Raw genomic sequence first — 14,841 nt, forward strand, 5'->3', positions numbered from 1 at the left:
GCTCACTATATACCAAGCATAGTGGATGTAATGGAGGTGGGAACAGAGATGGTGTCCATTCCATGGGGCTTGCAGTCTGGGGGTGTGCATGTTAGCCAGAGACAAATGCAATTTTACACCTGTCATGAGGAGCTATACGACAGGGCCAAGGGCCAGTTGTGGTGGCTCACTCCTGTAATCCCAACACTTAGGGAGGCTGGGATTGGTGGACCTGGAGGTGGGCAGGTCACCTGAGGTCAGGAGTTCGAAACCAGCCTGGCCAATATGGTGAAACCCCATCTCTATTAGAAATACAAAATTAGCCAGGAGTGGTGGCACTCGCCTATAATCTCAGTGACTCGGGAAGCTGAGGCAGGAGAATCGCTTGAGGCCAGAAGGCAGAGGTTGCAGTGAGCCAAGATCATGCCATTGCACTCCAGCCTGGGAGACAAGAGCAAAACTCCATCTCAAAACCAAGAAAAACACAAAAAACAAAAAACCGGAAATGAAACAGGGCCGTGACATTGGCAGAAAAGTCAGGGAAGGATCCTCTGAGAAAGTCAAGGCGATGCTGTGGTCTAAAGATGAAAAAGACATAGGGAAGGGAAATAGGGTGTGCAAAGCTGTATTCCAGATAGCACCAAGGACAGTATGGGCAAGGGCCCTGTGGCAGGTGGGAACAAGGTGGATGTAAAGAACTAAAAGAAGGGCAGAATGGTTGAAATGGAGGAAAAAGGAACACAGTGATGAAATTGGACAGGGGGCAGGAGCAAGACCATCCAAGGCTCTTAAGGCTAAGGATCCTCAACTTAATGGCTCCCCTGAAGAGCATGGGGAAATATTAAAGTATCTTGACCTAAATGTCTCTCTCTCTCTTTCTCTCTCTCTCTTTCTCTGTCTCTCTCGTGTTTGTGTGTGTGTATGACCAAGCACATGTAACTGATCATATTTCTATTTTGAAACGCTTGCTCTGGGCTATGTGTGGTAGCTCACGCCTGTAATCCCAGAACTTTGGGAGGCCGAGGCAGGTGGATCATTTGTGGTCAGGAGTTCAAGACCAGTCTGGCCAATATGGTGAAACTCCGTCTCTACTAAAAATACAAAAAACTGAGCCGGGCATGGTAGTGCATGCCTGTAATCCCAGCTACTCGGGAAGCTGAGGCATGAGAATCACTTGAATCCAGGAGGTGGAGGTTGTAGTGAGCTGACATCATGCTACTGCATTCCAGCCTGGGTGACAGTTTGAGACCCATCTCGAAAAAAAAAAAAAAAAAAAAAGCTTGCTCTGGTCATGGTGTAGACCAAGTGTCAGCTAAGTTTTTCTGTTCAAGGTCAGATGATATACATTCTCAGCCAAGAGGTAAATACAGGCTACTATGTAGTACTTAAATAATAAGAAAGAAAATTCTACCCATTTTTGAGAACACTGAAAATATAATGATAATTGAGTGGAATTTTTTTTTTTTTTGAGGCAGTCTCACTCTGTTGCCAGGCTGGAGTGCAGCAGTGCAATCTCGGCTCACTGCAACCTCCGCCTCCCAGTTCATGGGATTCTCCTGCCTCAGCCTCCCAAATACCTGTGACTACAGGCGCACGCCACCACGCCCAGCTACCTTTTGCATTTTTAGTAGAGACAGGGTTTCACCCTGTTGGCTAGGATGGTCTTGATCTCTTGACCTCATGATTTGCCCTCCTCAGCCTCCCAAAGTGCTGAGATTACAGGTGTGAGCCACTGCGCCCATTCAATTGAGTATAATTTCTTCTAATACTGATCCACGAATGAAAAGAATAGGTTTGTTTTTTGGAGGGATAATGTTTCCCCTTCAAAGGAAAGGAAAGTCAGTGTTCCCATATCATCAAATACTCATCTATAAAAACAGCTCACGGACTGTATGAAATCAACCAGGTGGTAGCTGGATCTGGCCCCTGGACTGTAGTTTGTTGGTCCCCAGTGCAGACAACGGACTGGAGGAAGATGAGTGAGGACACCGGCAACTTAGGTTAGCCATGGTCCAGGCCCGATAGCTTGGATGACGATGATGATGGAGGGGTGTTTTGGGGTGAACCTGACAGAATTAGTGATGGAAGGGACCGATGGGGTACAGGAGGGGGAGTCAGATGGGACCCAGATACCACTTTCACATCTATGAAGCTTGGAGCACTTGGAGAGCTCAGTTTCACATGGAGATCTCAACAGGAGCTGTCACTGAGGCAGCTGGACCAAGGTTCCCAGGTTCACAGAGGTTTGTGAGGCCCTTGAGAAGAGGCAGTCACGGAAGGCAGGAGCCTGAGAAGGGCAGCCAGGGTGCGGGTGAGCACGGGCCCAGGGCTCCGGGGGCACACCTTCCTTACACCACTCAGCACTCTGCTTCAAATGGTTTCTTCTGTCTCCTCCATCAAACTGGGACTGCTTCTAAGGAGTGCCTCATGGTCAGCAGAATACCCGGCACCCACTGGGTGCTAAGGACATGGCAGAGGAAGGCAGGGAGGGAGGGAGGAAGTGGCGACTTTTGCTTCCACAGCAAACTCAGAGCCAATCACCTCAATTCATAACAGAAGCCGATTTCCTCCTCTTGCCCTGGTCAGCTGTGCCTGCCCCCCCGCCTGTGGCCAGCCCTCCCCAGCAACTGCTTTCGAGAAGGGTCACTGGACCCTTCCCCAGTCACTCTGAATCATCCAAGTGTGTGAGCACACACATGGATTTGCACACAAATCTCCTCCTGATCAACGCTGGGAACATGATTTGTGGTGATGGCATATTGACAACACACCCATCAACTGTCAGCTCAACATGTCTAAATATTATGTCCCATCACCCAGAACATCATTTTTTTTAATTAAAAAAAAAGTTAAGTTGCAATCCCACTTATAGCAAGGAGACAGAAAGGAAAGAAAAGCCATAGGTTAAAGAAAATTAATTTATCCATTTTTCCATTTCTTTCCTTTTTTTTTGAATAGAAGAGTAAAAGCTCATAACTGCATCTCTTTAACAGCCCTGGGATTGGGAGGTCAGTGCTGGGATGTGGGGTGGTCTGCTCCAGTGACCACAGGATGTGTTCGCTTGACATCAGCGGAGCTCACAGCTTGGAGTCCAGTCTCCCTGGGCCACAGTCATGAATCTTTTGGCCCGGTATAAAGTCTTTGAGAAGGACATCGAACAATTCATGAAAGGATGTGCATGTCCTCATGGCCAATAATAACATTCTAGAAAATACTGCAAAAAGGATGGATATGTACTATTTTGTTCTGTGAGGTCACAGTCAACCTGTGAGGTCAGAATTGTCTTTTCTGTTTGAAAGAGGAGGGAATTAACATGCAAGGGACTAGCTTCCCAAGGTTGCGTGATTGGTGATGAAGAGCTAAGCCCCCAACCCTCTGCTGCCAAAGGACGAGGCTTCCTCTGATATTCTGCAGTGCCTCTTGTCCTCCCATTGCAGATCTGATTGGCATGAGGCTACTTCCTCCTTGCTGGATCATTCCAGTTTTTATCATTGGTTTCTGAAGAGCCAAGGAGAGCAAGTTTATGCCATAGTACAGGCATGTCCCATGAATCTGGCCATCAGCTCTTAGCAACCTTCAATGCTCTAGTGTTTAGCCATGAACTTGGAAGTATGAAAAAGAAGCTGATGCACTTTACACCAAAGGGGGGGAAAAACGGTTCTAGGCTTAAAAGCTCCAGTTATCTGGACAATTTTTTTTACTCAGCAGGAATATTTCATTGGAGAGAAACAAACGGATTATATGGCAAGTATTTTCCACACTGAAACACCAAGAACACTGCTTCTGGAGTCAAAGATCGGGGTTCAAATCTCAACGTTTCACTTCAAAGGGAGTCCCTCCAGCAGGCCTATTCACCTTGCTTTTGAGCCTCAGTTTTGACATCTGTAAAACAGTAATAATAATAATACTCCCTGTTCTGGGTTTCTGAGAAGTTTCAACAAGAGGAGATACAGGACACGTGCTCCCAGGGAGGACTGGAGCAGTCTCAGTGCCTGGGGTGGGGTTTCTATTGTTTTGTTTTGATGTGGGTGCAGTTTAGACCAGGCTCAATGACTCAGTCATGATTGATTTGGTTTGGTTATTTATTTCCTGGGCAACCTTCAGCCCTCGCTCTGTTTCAATGAGCAGAATGGTGCTCAGGGACAGGAACTGCCAGGAGCGGATGCAGGAGGGAAGAGAGAAGGGTAGCTTGGGCTCTTTGGGGTAGGGACCAATGACCTCACTTACTCGAATATCCCCTGAAAGCACCTGTGTCCAGGGCACTTTCATTTTATCCAGAATGATGATCCAGAGACATCAAGGAAAGGCCAAATTTCGTTCCATAGAATTGTTCACTGAGAGTAGGAAACAGAACGCAACCGTGCACATGACTGGCACCTCCTTGTAGGAAGCCCGAGAGACAGAGGTCTATGAGTCTGCACTGGTCAGTGCAATTCAAGGGGTGCAAACGAGGGAATGGGTGTGGCCACAGGTCAGGCTGAGTTCTCCAACTAGCTAAGGTGGCGTTCTACCTTCTGGGATATGGCTCTCAAGCAGTTCAGGACTTCAGAAGAGGAAATGAGATGTAATTATTTAGTGGCAATCTAAAGCTTAATTGTACCCAGTAGAATATCGCTTTATCTGTTATCACTATTTTAAAGTTAGAAGGGGTAGCCCCTGTTAGCTGGAGTCATTTCAGTTCCTCTAGAACACCAGATAAAGTGATATTCTACTTATTGTTCTGCTTCAAGAGGGTATCCAGCTCTCCAATCCTAGAAAATTGGCAGTAACTCTGTCCATATTTACCCCTTCCTTACTTTTAGTTACGGCCTTTCCTGCTTAAATGGTACCCCCTTTAAGGAACTGGGCACACACTACCGTTTAGGGCAGTCCCAGGAAATCAGGTCTCGGGTGGCCTCTGTGGCTATATGTGCCACCTGATCTGATGGGCACGTGGGCCTTCCCTGGTGGAAGCTCCTGACTCCCTCAGAGCTCATGTCAGCCTCATAGACACGGAAAGAGAGAAAACGAGGCCAATCTAACCCTGACAGTTTGCGGGGACACTCTCACACCCGTGATTTGCGTGTGAGGCAGACCCAGCAGGTGGTTTTATTTCCATCTTGAGATAAGCTATGGAGGAAGAGAAAGACATTTCCAAAGGATCACGCATCCTGGTAGAAGCCAACTCAAGGGAGATGAGAGCCAAAGGCATCCAGTCCCAGGCCAAAGAGCCTCCAAAGACCACAAACCACTGCTACTAGAACGAAGCCAGAGCCTCCACATGGCTTGAGTGTTGTCCAAAAATACACACAAGAAGGCATCACTGAACTGCAAGAAACAAAACTTCGATTTGTTTCTATTTCAGCCATAAAAATGTCACAGCTTTCTCTGAATAGCTCTCATGTTGTCCACCTTTTTCTCTCCACTTGTGGCCTCCTGGACCTGAACCAAGCCTCTCCCTCTCCTCTTAGTTCCGTGAACACAGATTATCTCCCTCTTCATGGGACAGTCACAGGAAATCTAAACACTTTCAGATGGGTTCTTTTAAGCCCACTTCCCCTGCCCTCCACCCACCCCCCACGCTGTTGCTGTGTATTCAGGAAATGCAAACCCAATGTAAAGATAACCCGGACCAAAGAGAAAAGGAGATGTGCCCTGTGACCTTGTTGGGCAAATAACTTCCCCTCCCTGCATCTCAGACTCAGCTTCTGCAGAAAAAAGTTGGACCCGAGGAGCTCCAAGCTCCGAAGACCCTGCCGGGCCTGTCCCAAGACACTGAACAATCTAGAGCCAGGATATTGAGCCAGTAGGGTTTCCCGCAAATGACATCTGATCCCTAAGGATCTGAGTCCCTGGGGCAGATAGTGCTGGAAGTCAGGATGCCTAGATTTCACTCTCAGTTCTGCCCTCTTTTGGAAAAGGAAAGAGAGTGAATAGCGGTAGAAATTAATGTGAACTCAAACTCTAGCTATAATATAAGTCTGAAAAATAGAATAATGGATACGGCTGGTGTAACAAATATTGAAGTATTTTTTGAAGAGGACCACACAACAGTGAGAAGGAGCCGATGGCCAATGTCTAGGGCAGCGTGTGAAGACTTGATGTACAGCACATTTCCACTGGCTTTTATGTGGAAGCACAGGGGCTCTTGGCCTGGAGCAACTTCTGTCTCTCTTTTTTTTGAGATGGAGTCTCGCTCTGTTGCCCAGGCCGGAGTGCACTGGCATGATCTCCACTCACTGTAACCTCCGCCTTCCAGGCTCAAGCAATTCTCCTGCCTCAGCCTCCTGAGTAGCTGGGACTACAGGTGTGAGCTACCATGCCTGGCTAATATTTGTATTTTTAGTAGAGACAGGGTTTCACCCTGTTGGCCAGGCTCATCTTGAACTTCTGACTTCAGGCAATTCACCTGCCTTGGCCTCCCAAAGTGCTGGGATTACAGGCATGAGACACCACGCCCAGCCATACCTCCTGTCTCTATACCAGCAATAGTCCTGGCACCCCAAACTCCTCAGATAATGTGTCCCCTGACTTCTTGGTCCTGAAAATGGTTTCCATCTGCATCCAGGACAATCCCTTGTTTGCACTGTACAAGGATAGCCGACAAAAAAACTCAACCTGAGGCATCATCTGATGAAGAATATTTAATTGGCCGGGCATGATGGCTCACGCCTGTAATCCCAGCACTTTGGGAGGTCGAGGCGGGCGGATCACGAGGTCAAGAGATCGAGACCATCCTGGCCAACATGGTGAAACCCCGTCTCTACTAAAATACAAAAATTAGCTGGGCATGGTGGCACCCACCTGTAGTCTCAGCTACATGGGAGGCTGAGGCAGGAGAATTGTTTGAACCCAGGAGGCAGAGGTTGCAGTAAGCCGAGATCACACCACTGCACTCCAGCCTGGCACCTGGCAACAGAGTGAGACTCTGTCTCAAAAAAAAAAAAATAATAATAATAATATTTAATCTACCAGGTAGCTCTCCATGGGCAAGGCCAGTTGCATGGCATTAGTAATCACTCTTGGCTCACAGCTCTGAGTAACCCGAATGCAGAAGGGGCAGGAAGGATGAATCATGATCAGGACAGAGGCTGTTAACAGACTTTGAGGTTTGCTGGCGAGAACGAGGGGTAGTGTGGGGCTGGGCATTTAACTTCAGGCAAATAGGCTTGGCTGCTTGGCTGGGTTGGAAATGTTCAGGACATCATCTCGGGAGGCTGGGAGAACAAAGAAGCCCCCTCTTTAACTCTGACAATGCCTCTGCTTAATCCCTGTAGAAACCTTCACCCTTTTTTTTGTTCTTTTTTTAATTGCATTTTGGGTTTTGGGATACATGTGAAGAACATGCAAGATTGTTGCATAGGTACACACATGACAGTGTGATTTGCTGCCTTCCTCCCCTTCACCTATACCTGGCATTTCTCCCCATGCTATCTCTCCCCAACTCCCCACCCCCCACTGTCCCTCCCCCATTTCCCCCCAACAGACCCCAGTGTGTAGTGCTCCCCTCTCCTGTCCATGTGTTCTCATTGTTCAACACCCACCTATGAGTGAGAACATGCGGTGTTTGATTTTCTGTTGTTGTGTCAGTTTGCTGAGAATGATGGTTTCCAGGTTCATCCATGTCCCTACAAAGGACACGAACTCATTGTTTTTGATGGCTGCGTAATATTCCATGGTGTATATGTGCCACATTTTCCCTGTCCAGTCTATCATCCATGTGCATCTGGGTTGGTTCCAGGTCTTTGCCATTGTAAACAGTGCTGCAGCGAACATTCGTGTGCATGTGTCCTTATAGTAGAACGATTTATAATCCTTTGGATATATACCCAGTAATGGGATTGCTGGGTCAAATGGAATTTCTATTTCTAGGTCCTTGAGGAAGTGCCACACTGTCTTCCACAATGGTTGAACTAATTTACACTCCCACCAACAGTGTAAAAGTGTTCCTATTTCTCCACATCCTCTCCAGCATCTGTTGTCTCCAGATTTTTTAATGATCGCCATTCTAACTGGCGTGAGCTTGGATAATTTTTTTGGTGCTCCCAAGAGGCTGAACTTTTAAAGTTGCCAATCCCTGTTTTATAAAGTCAGTTGGTAGCCCAGATGAGCTGAAGCATTAGTCAGAGAGACAGAAGCCATGTGGAAACTCATTCAAGACCTCCAAGTTCATCAGCAATGAGTAGTCAAACACACTTTGGAAACCTGGTGTCAGATGTTAGCTGCAGGACTTCTCAGGGTTTTTGATAATAGGAGATAGTGCTCTAAAAGAGACCACAAATGCCATCTGTGGGGCTCTGTAAACCCCGGTTTCTACCTCTTCTAAACCCAGGATGCATGAGGCTCCTGGCTCCTCCTCCAGCAGCCTCACCTTGGCTGCCCCATAAGACCAGCTCAAATCCTCATCCAGCCTCATCCGGGAAGCCCTCCCTGACCACTCAAGGTCACTGCGCTTCTTCGTCTTGGATATCCATTCTGAGTACCTGACGATCTTCTGAAGATGTTTTATCCTTTATGCATTGTTTGGGCTATAAAGTCTTCTTGTGACTAATAGACTTTAATTTTAGAGTAGTTTTAGGTTCACGCAACTTTATGCATTCTTTTATACTACTTACCCACTACACAAAGCCCAGAGTCACTATGAACAGCAGGCATTGAAAAAAAAAATATCAGGCATTGTTGCCTGATAGATATCAAATCAGGAAATTACACATATCCAGGTGTAATGTAAAGCCATTTATTAGAAGAGGGTGTGAAAAGTAAAAAGTCTCATGCCAGCCATAAGAATAGAGCTAAAGGACATCGAAGACCCTCCTCCTCCAGCCCCATCACTGCTGAAAACTCGTCCTCAGAGCAGTAATGCCATCCTTTGATCTGGGGTTCCTGCAAGGGAAACCTCTAGACCACAGTGTACATGCAGCTCCAGCCCCACCATGGCACCAGGACACAGGGCACAGCTCAGCAGGAGTCCCAAGATCTGGAGTGTGGCGGTCTAGGCCCCATTTTCAGAATCCCTGGTTTACATCCTCCATAAACACTGGCCAGACCAGTGTGTTCTATATTCCCTTGGATTATTATTATCATCATTATTATTATTATTTGAAGTGGAGTCTTATATTGTCGCCCAGGCTAGAGTGCAGTGGTACAATCTTGGCTCACTGCAACCTCCGCCTCCTGGGTTCAAGTGATTCTCCTGCCTCAGCCTCCTGAGTAGCTGGGATTACAGTCATATGCTACCATGCTAATTGTGTGTGTGTGTGTGTGTGTTGTTTTTTTTTTTTTTAAGTAGAGATGGGGTTTCACCATACTGGCCAGGCTGGTCTTGGACTCCTGACCTTGTGATCTACCCTCCTCAACCTCCCGAAGTACTGGGATTATAGGTGTGAGCCACCGTGCCTGGTCCCCTCAGATTATTTTTAAAAACACCCCAGTTCAAAGAACATCATAGAAAAGCTGGGATTCCCACATCTACATTAGACCTCTGCCTCTATTTTCATCCCATTTAATAAATCATCTTTGTCAATTTAAAAGCTTTACCAGCTGAAGCATCACCGGCTGGGTGTGGTAGCTCACGCCTGTAATCCCAACACTTTGGGAGGCCAAGGTAGGCGGATCACTAGGTCAGGAGATTGAGACCATCCTGCCATCCTGGCTAACACGGTGAAACCTCATATCTACTAAAAATATAAAAAATTAGCTGGGTGTGGTGGTGCACTCCTGTAGTTTCAGCTACTCAGGAGGCTGAGGCAGGAGAATCGCTTGAACTCAGGAGGTGGAGGTTACAGTGAGTCAAGATCGTGCCACTGCACTCCAGCCTGGGCTATAGAGCAAGACTCCATCTCAAAAAAAAAAAAAAAAAAAAAAGAAAAGAAAAGAAAAAGAAAAAGCATCATCAACAATAACACTGGCCTTGAAGTGGTCTGTTCTCAATCATAGTCACATGAACCACCACTGACCAAGTGCTAATGATGTCCAAACTCTGTGTTACAAGCTCTACAGGCATCATTTCATCAAGGCCCTAAACAGCTCTAGCCACTGTCTATCCACGTGACTAATGAAGAAATGGAAGCCCAGAGAGATTCAGCTAGTTGGCAGAGCTAGGTTCAAACTCAGCTCTTTCTCCCTGCCCCTCAAAGCCCCCAAGCCAAATCACTGTGCTCTATAGACTTCCCTCCAACAAAAGGTATACCACCATGAAAAAGAAAAGCCAGTCGCAGGAAGGATAGGGAGAGGCGGAAAAGAAAGAAGAGGCAGAGGGAAGGGAAGAAGGTGAGAAGAAGGAGAGAGTAGCATGAGGAGGAAAGGAAGCCAGGGTCTGGACAAGAAGTACATGGGATCTGCCTTCAGGTTCGGGAGCCCTTTTCCAGAATGGGGATGAAGCAGGAGAGCTGCTGGTGACTGCCAGACAAACAAGCCACAAAATATGCAGAAGTCATTTCCTCCCTCAAGGAAGATAAACAATAGATTCATAAATAAATGGTACAAAGCTGTTCCGCTATTTAAAGCCTTTTGGTAGCAACTCATATTCTTTGCGAGAATAAAATCTGTCCCCGCCAGTGGTCAAGAGTTATCTTGGGGAGAGGGAAGATGGGGAGAGACGAGAGGAGAAGGACATATTCTCTCCTAGTCTTTCACCCGCTAGGCCTATGGCTGTAGCCAGTACATATCCGCTCTGAGTTTCAGGTCACTTTTCTGTGAAGAAGAAATGCAAATTCCTGCCCCAAAAGACTATTGTGGAGAAGAAAAAGATGAATTTTGGCAATGTGGCAGACCAGATACCTTACTTGACTCTCCTAATTCAGAGAACTAATACGCTAGGTACAGTTTTAGATACAAAGACTGAATACACATTGCTGAGATCTTACAAACGAAAAGACCAAAACAAACCCAAAGCAGGAACCTTGGGAGTGGGAGGTGAGCTGGCATCAAAGCTGGTTTTTGTTCTGAGGGTTTCTGCTGAAAGCTGGAGATTCTAAGTTTCCCAATGACAGCAGCACAGGATTAAAAGCCTAGAGAGACCCCTCCATAAAGCTGGGACTCCACGCCACAGAATTCACACCACTTAGTGAATGAGAAATAAACACACAACACAGAAAGAGACTGAAGGGAAACCTGACCTTGGGCTGAGCAGAATGGGGGTCAAAAAAATCTCTCCTGAAAATGTGTAACCATAGCTGGACTTCACACAGGTTTGTAGCCTGAATGATATTACTTAGGTAGCCAGAAAAGCCTTAATTCGAAAATTAATTTAAAGTAACTTTTGGTTGGTAGTACCCACCAGACAACCAATAGAAGTTAATGCAAATCCTCTCTGGAAAAGCCAGCTTCGACCCACACCTCAGATAATTCCCAAAGATAAAACGCCAAGAAAAAAATGAGCAAGTCACAGGAAACAAGGCATTATGAATACTAGCTAGCAGAAACAACAAATGGCAGAATCAGACCTGCAAAGACTTCAGATGTGGGAATTACAAGACACAAAATTGTAAAATTTCTAAGTAGCAAATTCAATCTTTTAAAGAAATAAACATTTTCAAATAAGAGCAAGAAATGAGAGACCAGAAAAATCACCCAGCAGAACTTCTAGAAATGACAAAGAAAGCAAAAAGAAAAAATCCAGTGATGGGTTAAACAGCATTTGAGACACGGAATAAATTAGTTAAAGAGAAGATAGTTTTTTGTTTGGTTGGTTGTTTTTTGAGACAAAGTCTGGCTTTGTTGCCCAGGCTGGAGTGCAGTGCCACAATCTTGGCTCTCCGCAATCTTGGCTCACTGCAACCTCTGCCTCCCGGGTTCAAGTGATTCTCTTGCCTCAGCCTCCAGAGTAACTGAAATTACAGATGTGCACCATCACACCCAGCTAATTTTTGTATTCTTAATAAAGACAAGGTTTCACCATGTTGGCCAGGTTGGTCTCAAACTTCTGACCTCAGGTGATCTGCCAGCCTCAGCCTCCCAAAGTGCTGGGATTAGAGGCATGAGCCACTTTCCTGGCCCGAAGATAGATTTGAATAAATTACTCAGAGTTCAGCACAGAGAGACAAAGAAATGAAAAACATAAAATAGACTGAGCTCAGTGGCCCACACCTGTAATGCCAGCACTTTGGGAGGCAGAGACAGGTGGATAACTTGAGGTCAGGAGTTTGAGACCTGCTTGGCAAACATGGTGAAACCCCATCTCTACTAAAAACACAAAAATTAGCCGGGCATGGTGGTGGGCACTTGTAGTCCCAGCTACTCAGGAGGCTGAGGCAGAAGAATTGCTTGAGCCCAGGAGATGCAGGTGTAGTGAGCAGACATTGTACCACTGTACTTCAGACTGGGAGATAGAGCAAGATTCTGTCTCCAAAAAAAAGAAAAAAAAAGAAAAAAAAGGAAGGAAAAAAGCTAAGGTAGCTACTCAGGAGGCTGAGCTGACAGTATCACTTGGGTTGAAGCTAGCCTGGGCAACACAGCAAGGCCCTGTCTCTAATAATATCTATCTATCTATCTATCTATCTATCTATCTATCTATCTATCTATCATCAATCATCTATCCAGCTAGCTAGCTGGGTAACCCCAGAAATAACAAACATAGGCTGTATAAATTCCAAATAAGACGATGGAAAACAGAATAAGGGGGGGAAAATGCCTCAACCTAAAAGAAAGGGTGGAAAAAATTAAATGCATATAAAGATGGTAGAAATAAATCCCAATTCATCAATGAAATACACCAATTCTAAACACCTACGCACCAAATAGCTTTACTTCAAATATATATAAAGCAAAAATGTCAGCATTGCAGGGAGCAACTGACAAATCCAGTGGGAGACTTTAACACAATTCTCTCAATAATTGATAATCAGACAAAATCAGAAAAGGGTATATTATAGATGAATTGAGCTACACAATAAGCTAACTTATTTTTCAATGATGGCATATAGAAAACTATATCCAATATTTAAATTTTTTTCAAGCACTTATGGGACATTTAAGAAAGAAGCTGCAGAGATAAAAACGTAAAAAAGGAGCACATGGAAGTAGTTCAATGCATATTTCAAACTCTCTCTGAGGACCTAAACCTATTTTGTCTTAAAAGACAGAGACCCTGTCTTTCTTGTTCATTGATTTATCTCCAGAGTCTAGCACGGTGCCTGTCACAAAGGAGCCTGTAAATAGCCACTGAAGAATGAGTGGTGAATGAATGATTCTCTACTGGAGATGGTGCAGGTTGCATGAGCAACCAGCAAGGCAGATGCTGGAGGTCACTAAAGCCCTTTCCAACAAGGAGGGAACGAGAGGACAAGGTGACTGGCACCAGTCTCTAGGGAGAATTTATACCCAAAAAAGAAAGACGGAGTCACGGCAGCCAAATCTTCAAATCTTCAAACCCAATGAGAGAGGCATGTGGAAGAGTCTTTGAAAGCCAAATCTTTGTGGTTCCCAATGGCAGAGCAGAGACCAGCAGACAGAGCTTTCTAAGAACTAACTGTCCAATCCTGGCTGGAAACTGGCCTGACTGATTGTCTAAGGCCCCTTATGACTCTGTGTGAGACAGAAGACTGTCTGGCAGGTACTGGGAGTCAGATCATGGACGGAGTAGTCTTTCCGATTCTATAGCGTCTCAGAGATTTTTTTCATTCAAAATTCCCCGGATGCCCCATCCTAAAAGATCTATCTAAGATCCCAGATTCAGGTAATGGTGGAAGAATAAGAGTTCCATTCCAGACACTCCCCTCAATCCTTTCTGCTCCATATCAGCCTTTCCTTTAACCAGAGTGAGCACGCTTTAACCTATAAGGCTGACAGGTACTTTCTAAGTCTACCCTCATCCCAGGAAACCTCCTTCTTCTAGCGCATAGTGAGGGATTACAAATGCATACAGAATGTGTTAAAATGAAAATTCTTCAGCCTTCCAGAAGAAGGAAAGTAAGCTCACCTTGACCTCTGCAGCAGATGGCTCAGTTGGGGGCCTGGTTCTGGGGGCTTCTCCTGCGGTCGGCCAGTCATGCTGCTTTCATGCTGCTGGACAGGTGGGAAGAGGAGACCTGGTCCTGTGGGGAAAAGAAGGAGGAAAGGTCATTTCCTCATCAGTTGCTCCTAGTTCTCCATCACCTCCTGCAGAAGACACTACCAGAAGTCCCAGGGAAATTCCTGAGGCTGTCCTCACCCACTCTTAGGTAACAAGGAAGCAGACAGGCATGCATTCAACAAACGTTTCCAAAGGCCTGCAATGTGCCAGACAGGGCAGTGAGGAATGAGGCCACAGAGATGAATTGCACGCAGTCCCTGCACATGGGAAACAGTCAGAGAGAGAGACAGGGAGAGACCTGAGTTTCATTATAATATAATTTGCTAAGTGCTGTGATTCCCCGCATTCATTCACAGCTGACTTTCCTTACAGGGGAGATACAGCAGCTTACAGCCTTGGCATAGAACTTCTCAACTTGTCATGAAGGATCAGTTTTTAAAAAAAATTTCCAAACCATTGCAGATGAACACTTTTATTTATTTATTTATTTATTTATTTGAGATGGAGTCTCGCTCTGTTGCCCGGGCTGGAGTACAGTGGCGTGATCTTGGCTCACTGCAACCTCTGCCTCCCGGGTTTAACCAATTCTCCTGCCTCAGCCTCCCAAGTAGTTGGGACTATGGGACTATGTACAGGCATGCTCCACCACGCCCAGCTACTTTTTTTTTTTTTTTTTTTTTTTTTTTTTTTTTTTTTTTGGTATTTTTAGTAGAGACGGGGTTTCACTGTGTTAGCCAGGATGGTCTCAATCTCCTGACCTCATTATCCACCCGCCTTGGCCTCCCAAAGTGCTGGGAGCCACCAGGCCAGGCCACTTTCATCAAATATAGTAAAAATGAACTGATAAAAAAAATGAAATGAAAAGATACTGA

At 45.7% G+C, this 14,841-nt stretch overlaps 1 protein-coding gene across 10 annotated transcripts in view; it reads right to left on the reverse strand.

The window, feature by feature from the left end:
• TRERF1 (transcriptional regulating factor 1) overlaps nt 1-14,841 on the reverse strand; it is a 235,432-nt gene that overhangs the window by 63,876 nt on the left and 156,715 nt on the right. For all 10 annotated transcript variants that reach the window (XM_039467377.2, XM_074397803.1, XM_074397807.1 and 7 more), the window contains exon 4: nt 13,877-13,991. The gene's annotated coding sequence lies outside the window, so the exon portion shown is untranslated. The remainder of the gene's footprint in view (nt 1-13,876; nt 13,992-14,841) is intronic.

The sequence above is a fragment of the Saimiri boliviensis genome, chromosome 4 (genome assembly GCF_048565385.1).
Source record: "Saimiri boliviensis isolate mSaiBol1 chromosome 4, mSaiBol1.pri, whole genome shotgun sequence".
NCBI classification, from domain to species: domain Eukaryota; kingdom Metazoa; phylum Chordata; class Mammalia; order Primates; family Cebidae; genus Saimiri; species Saimiri boliviensis.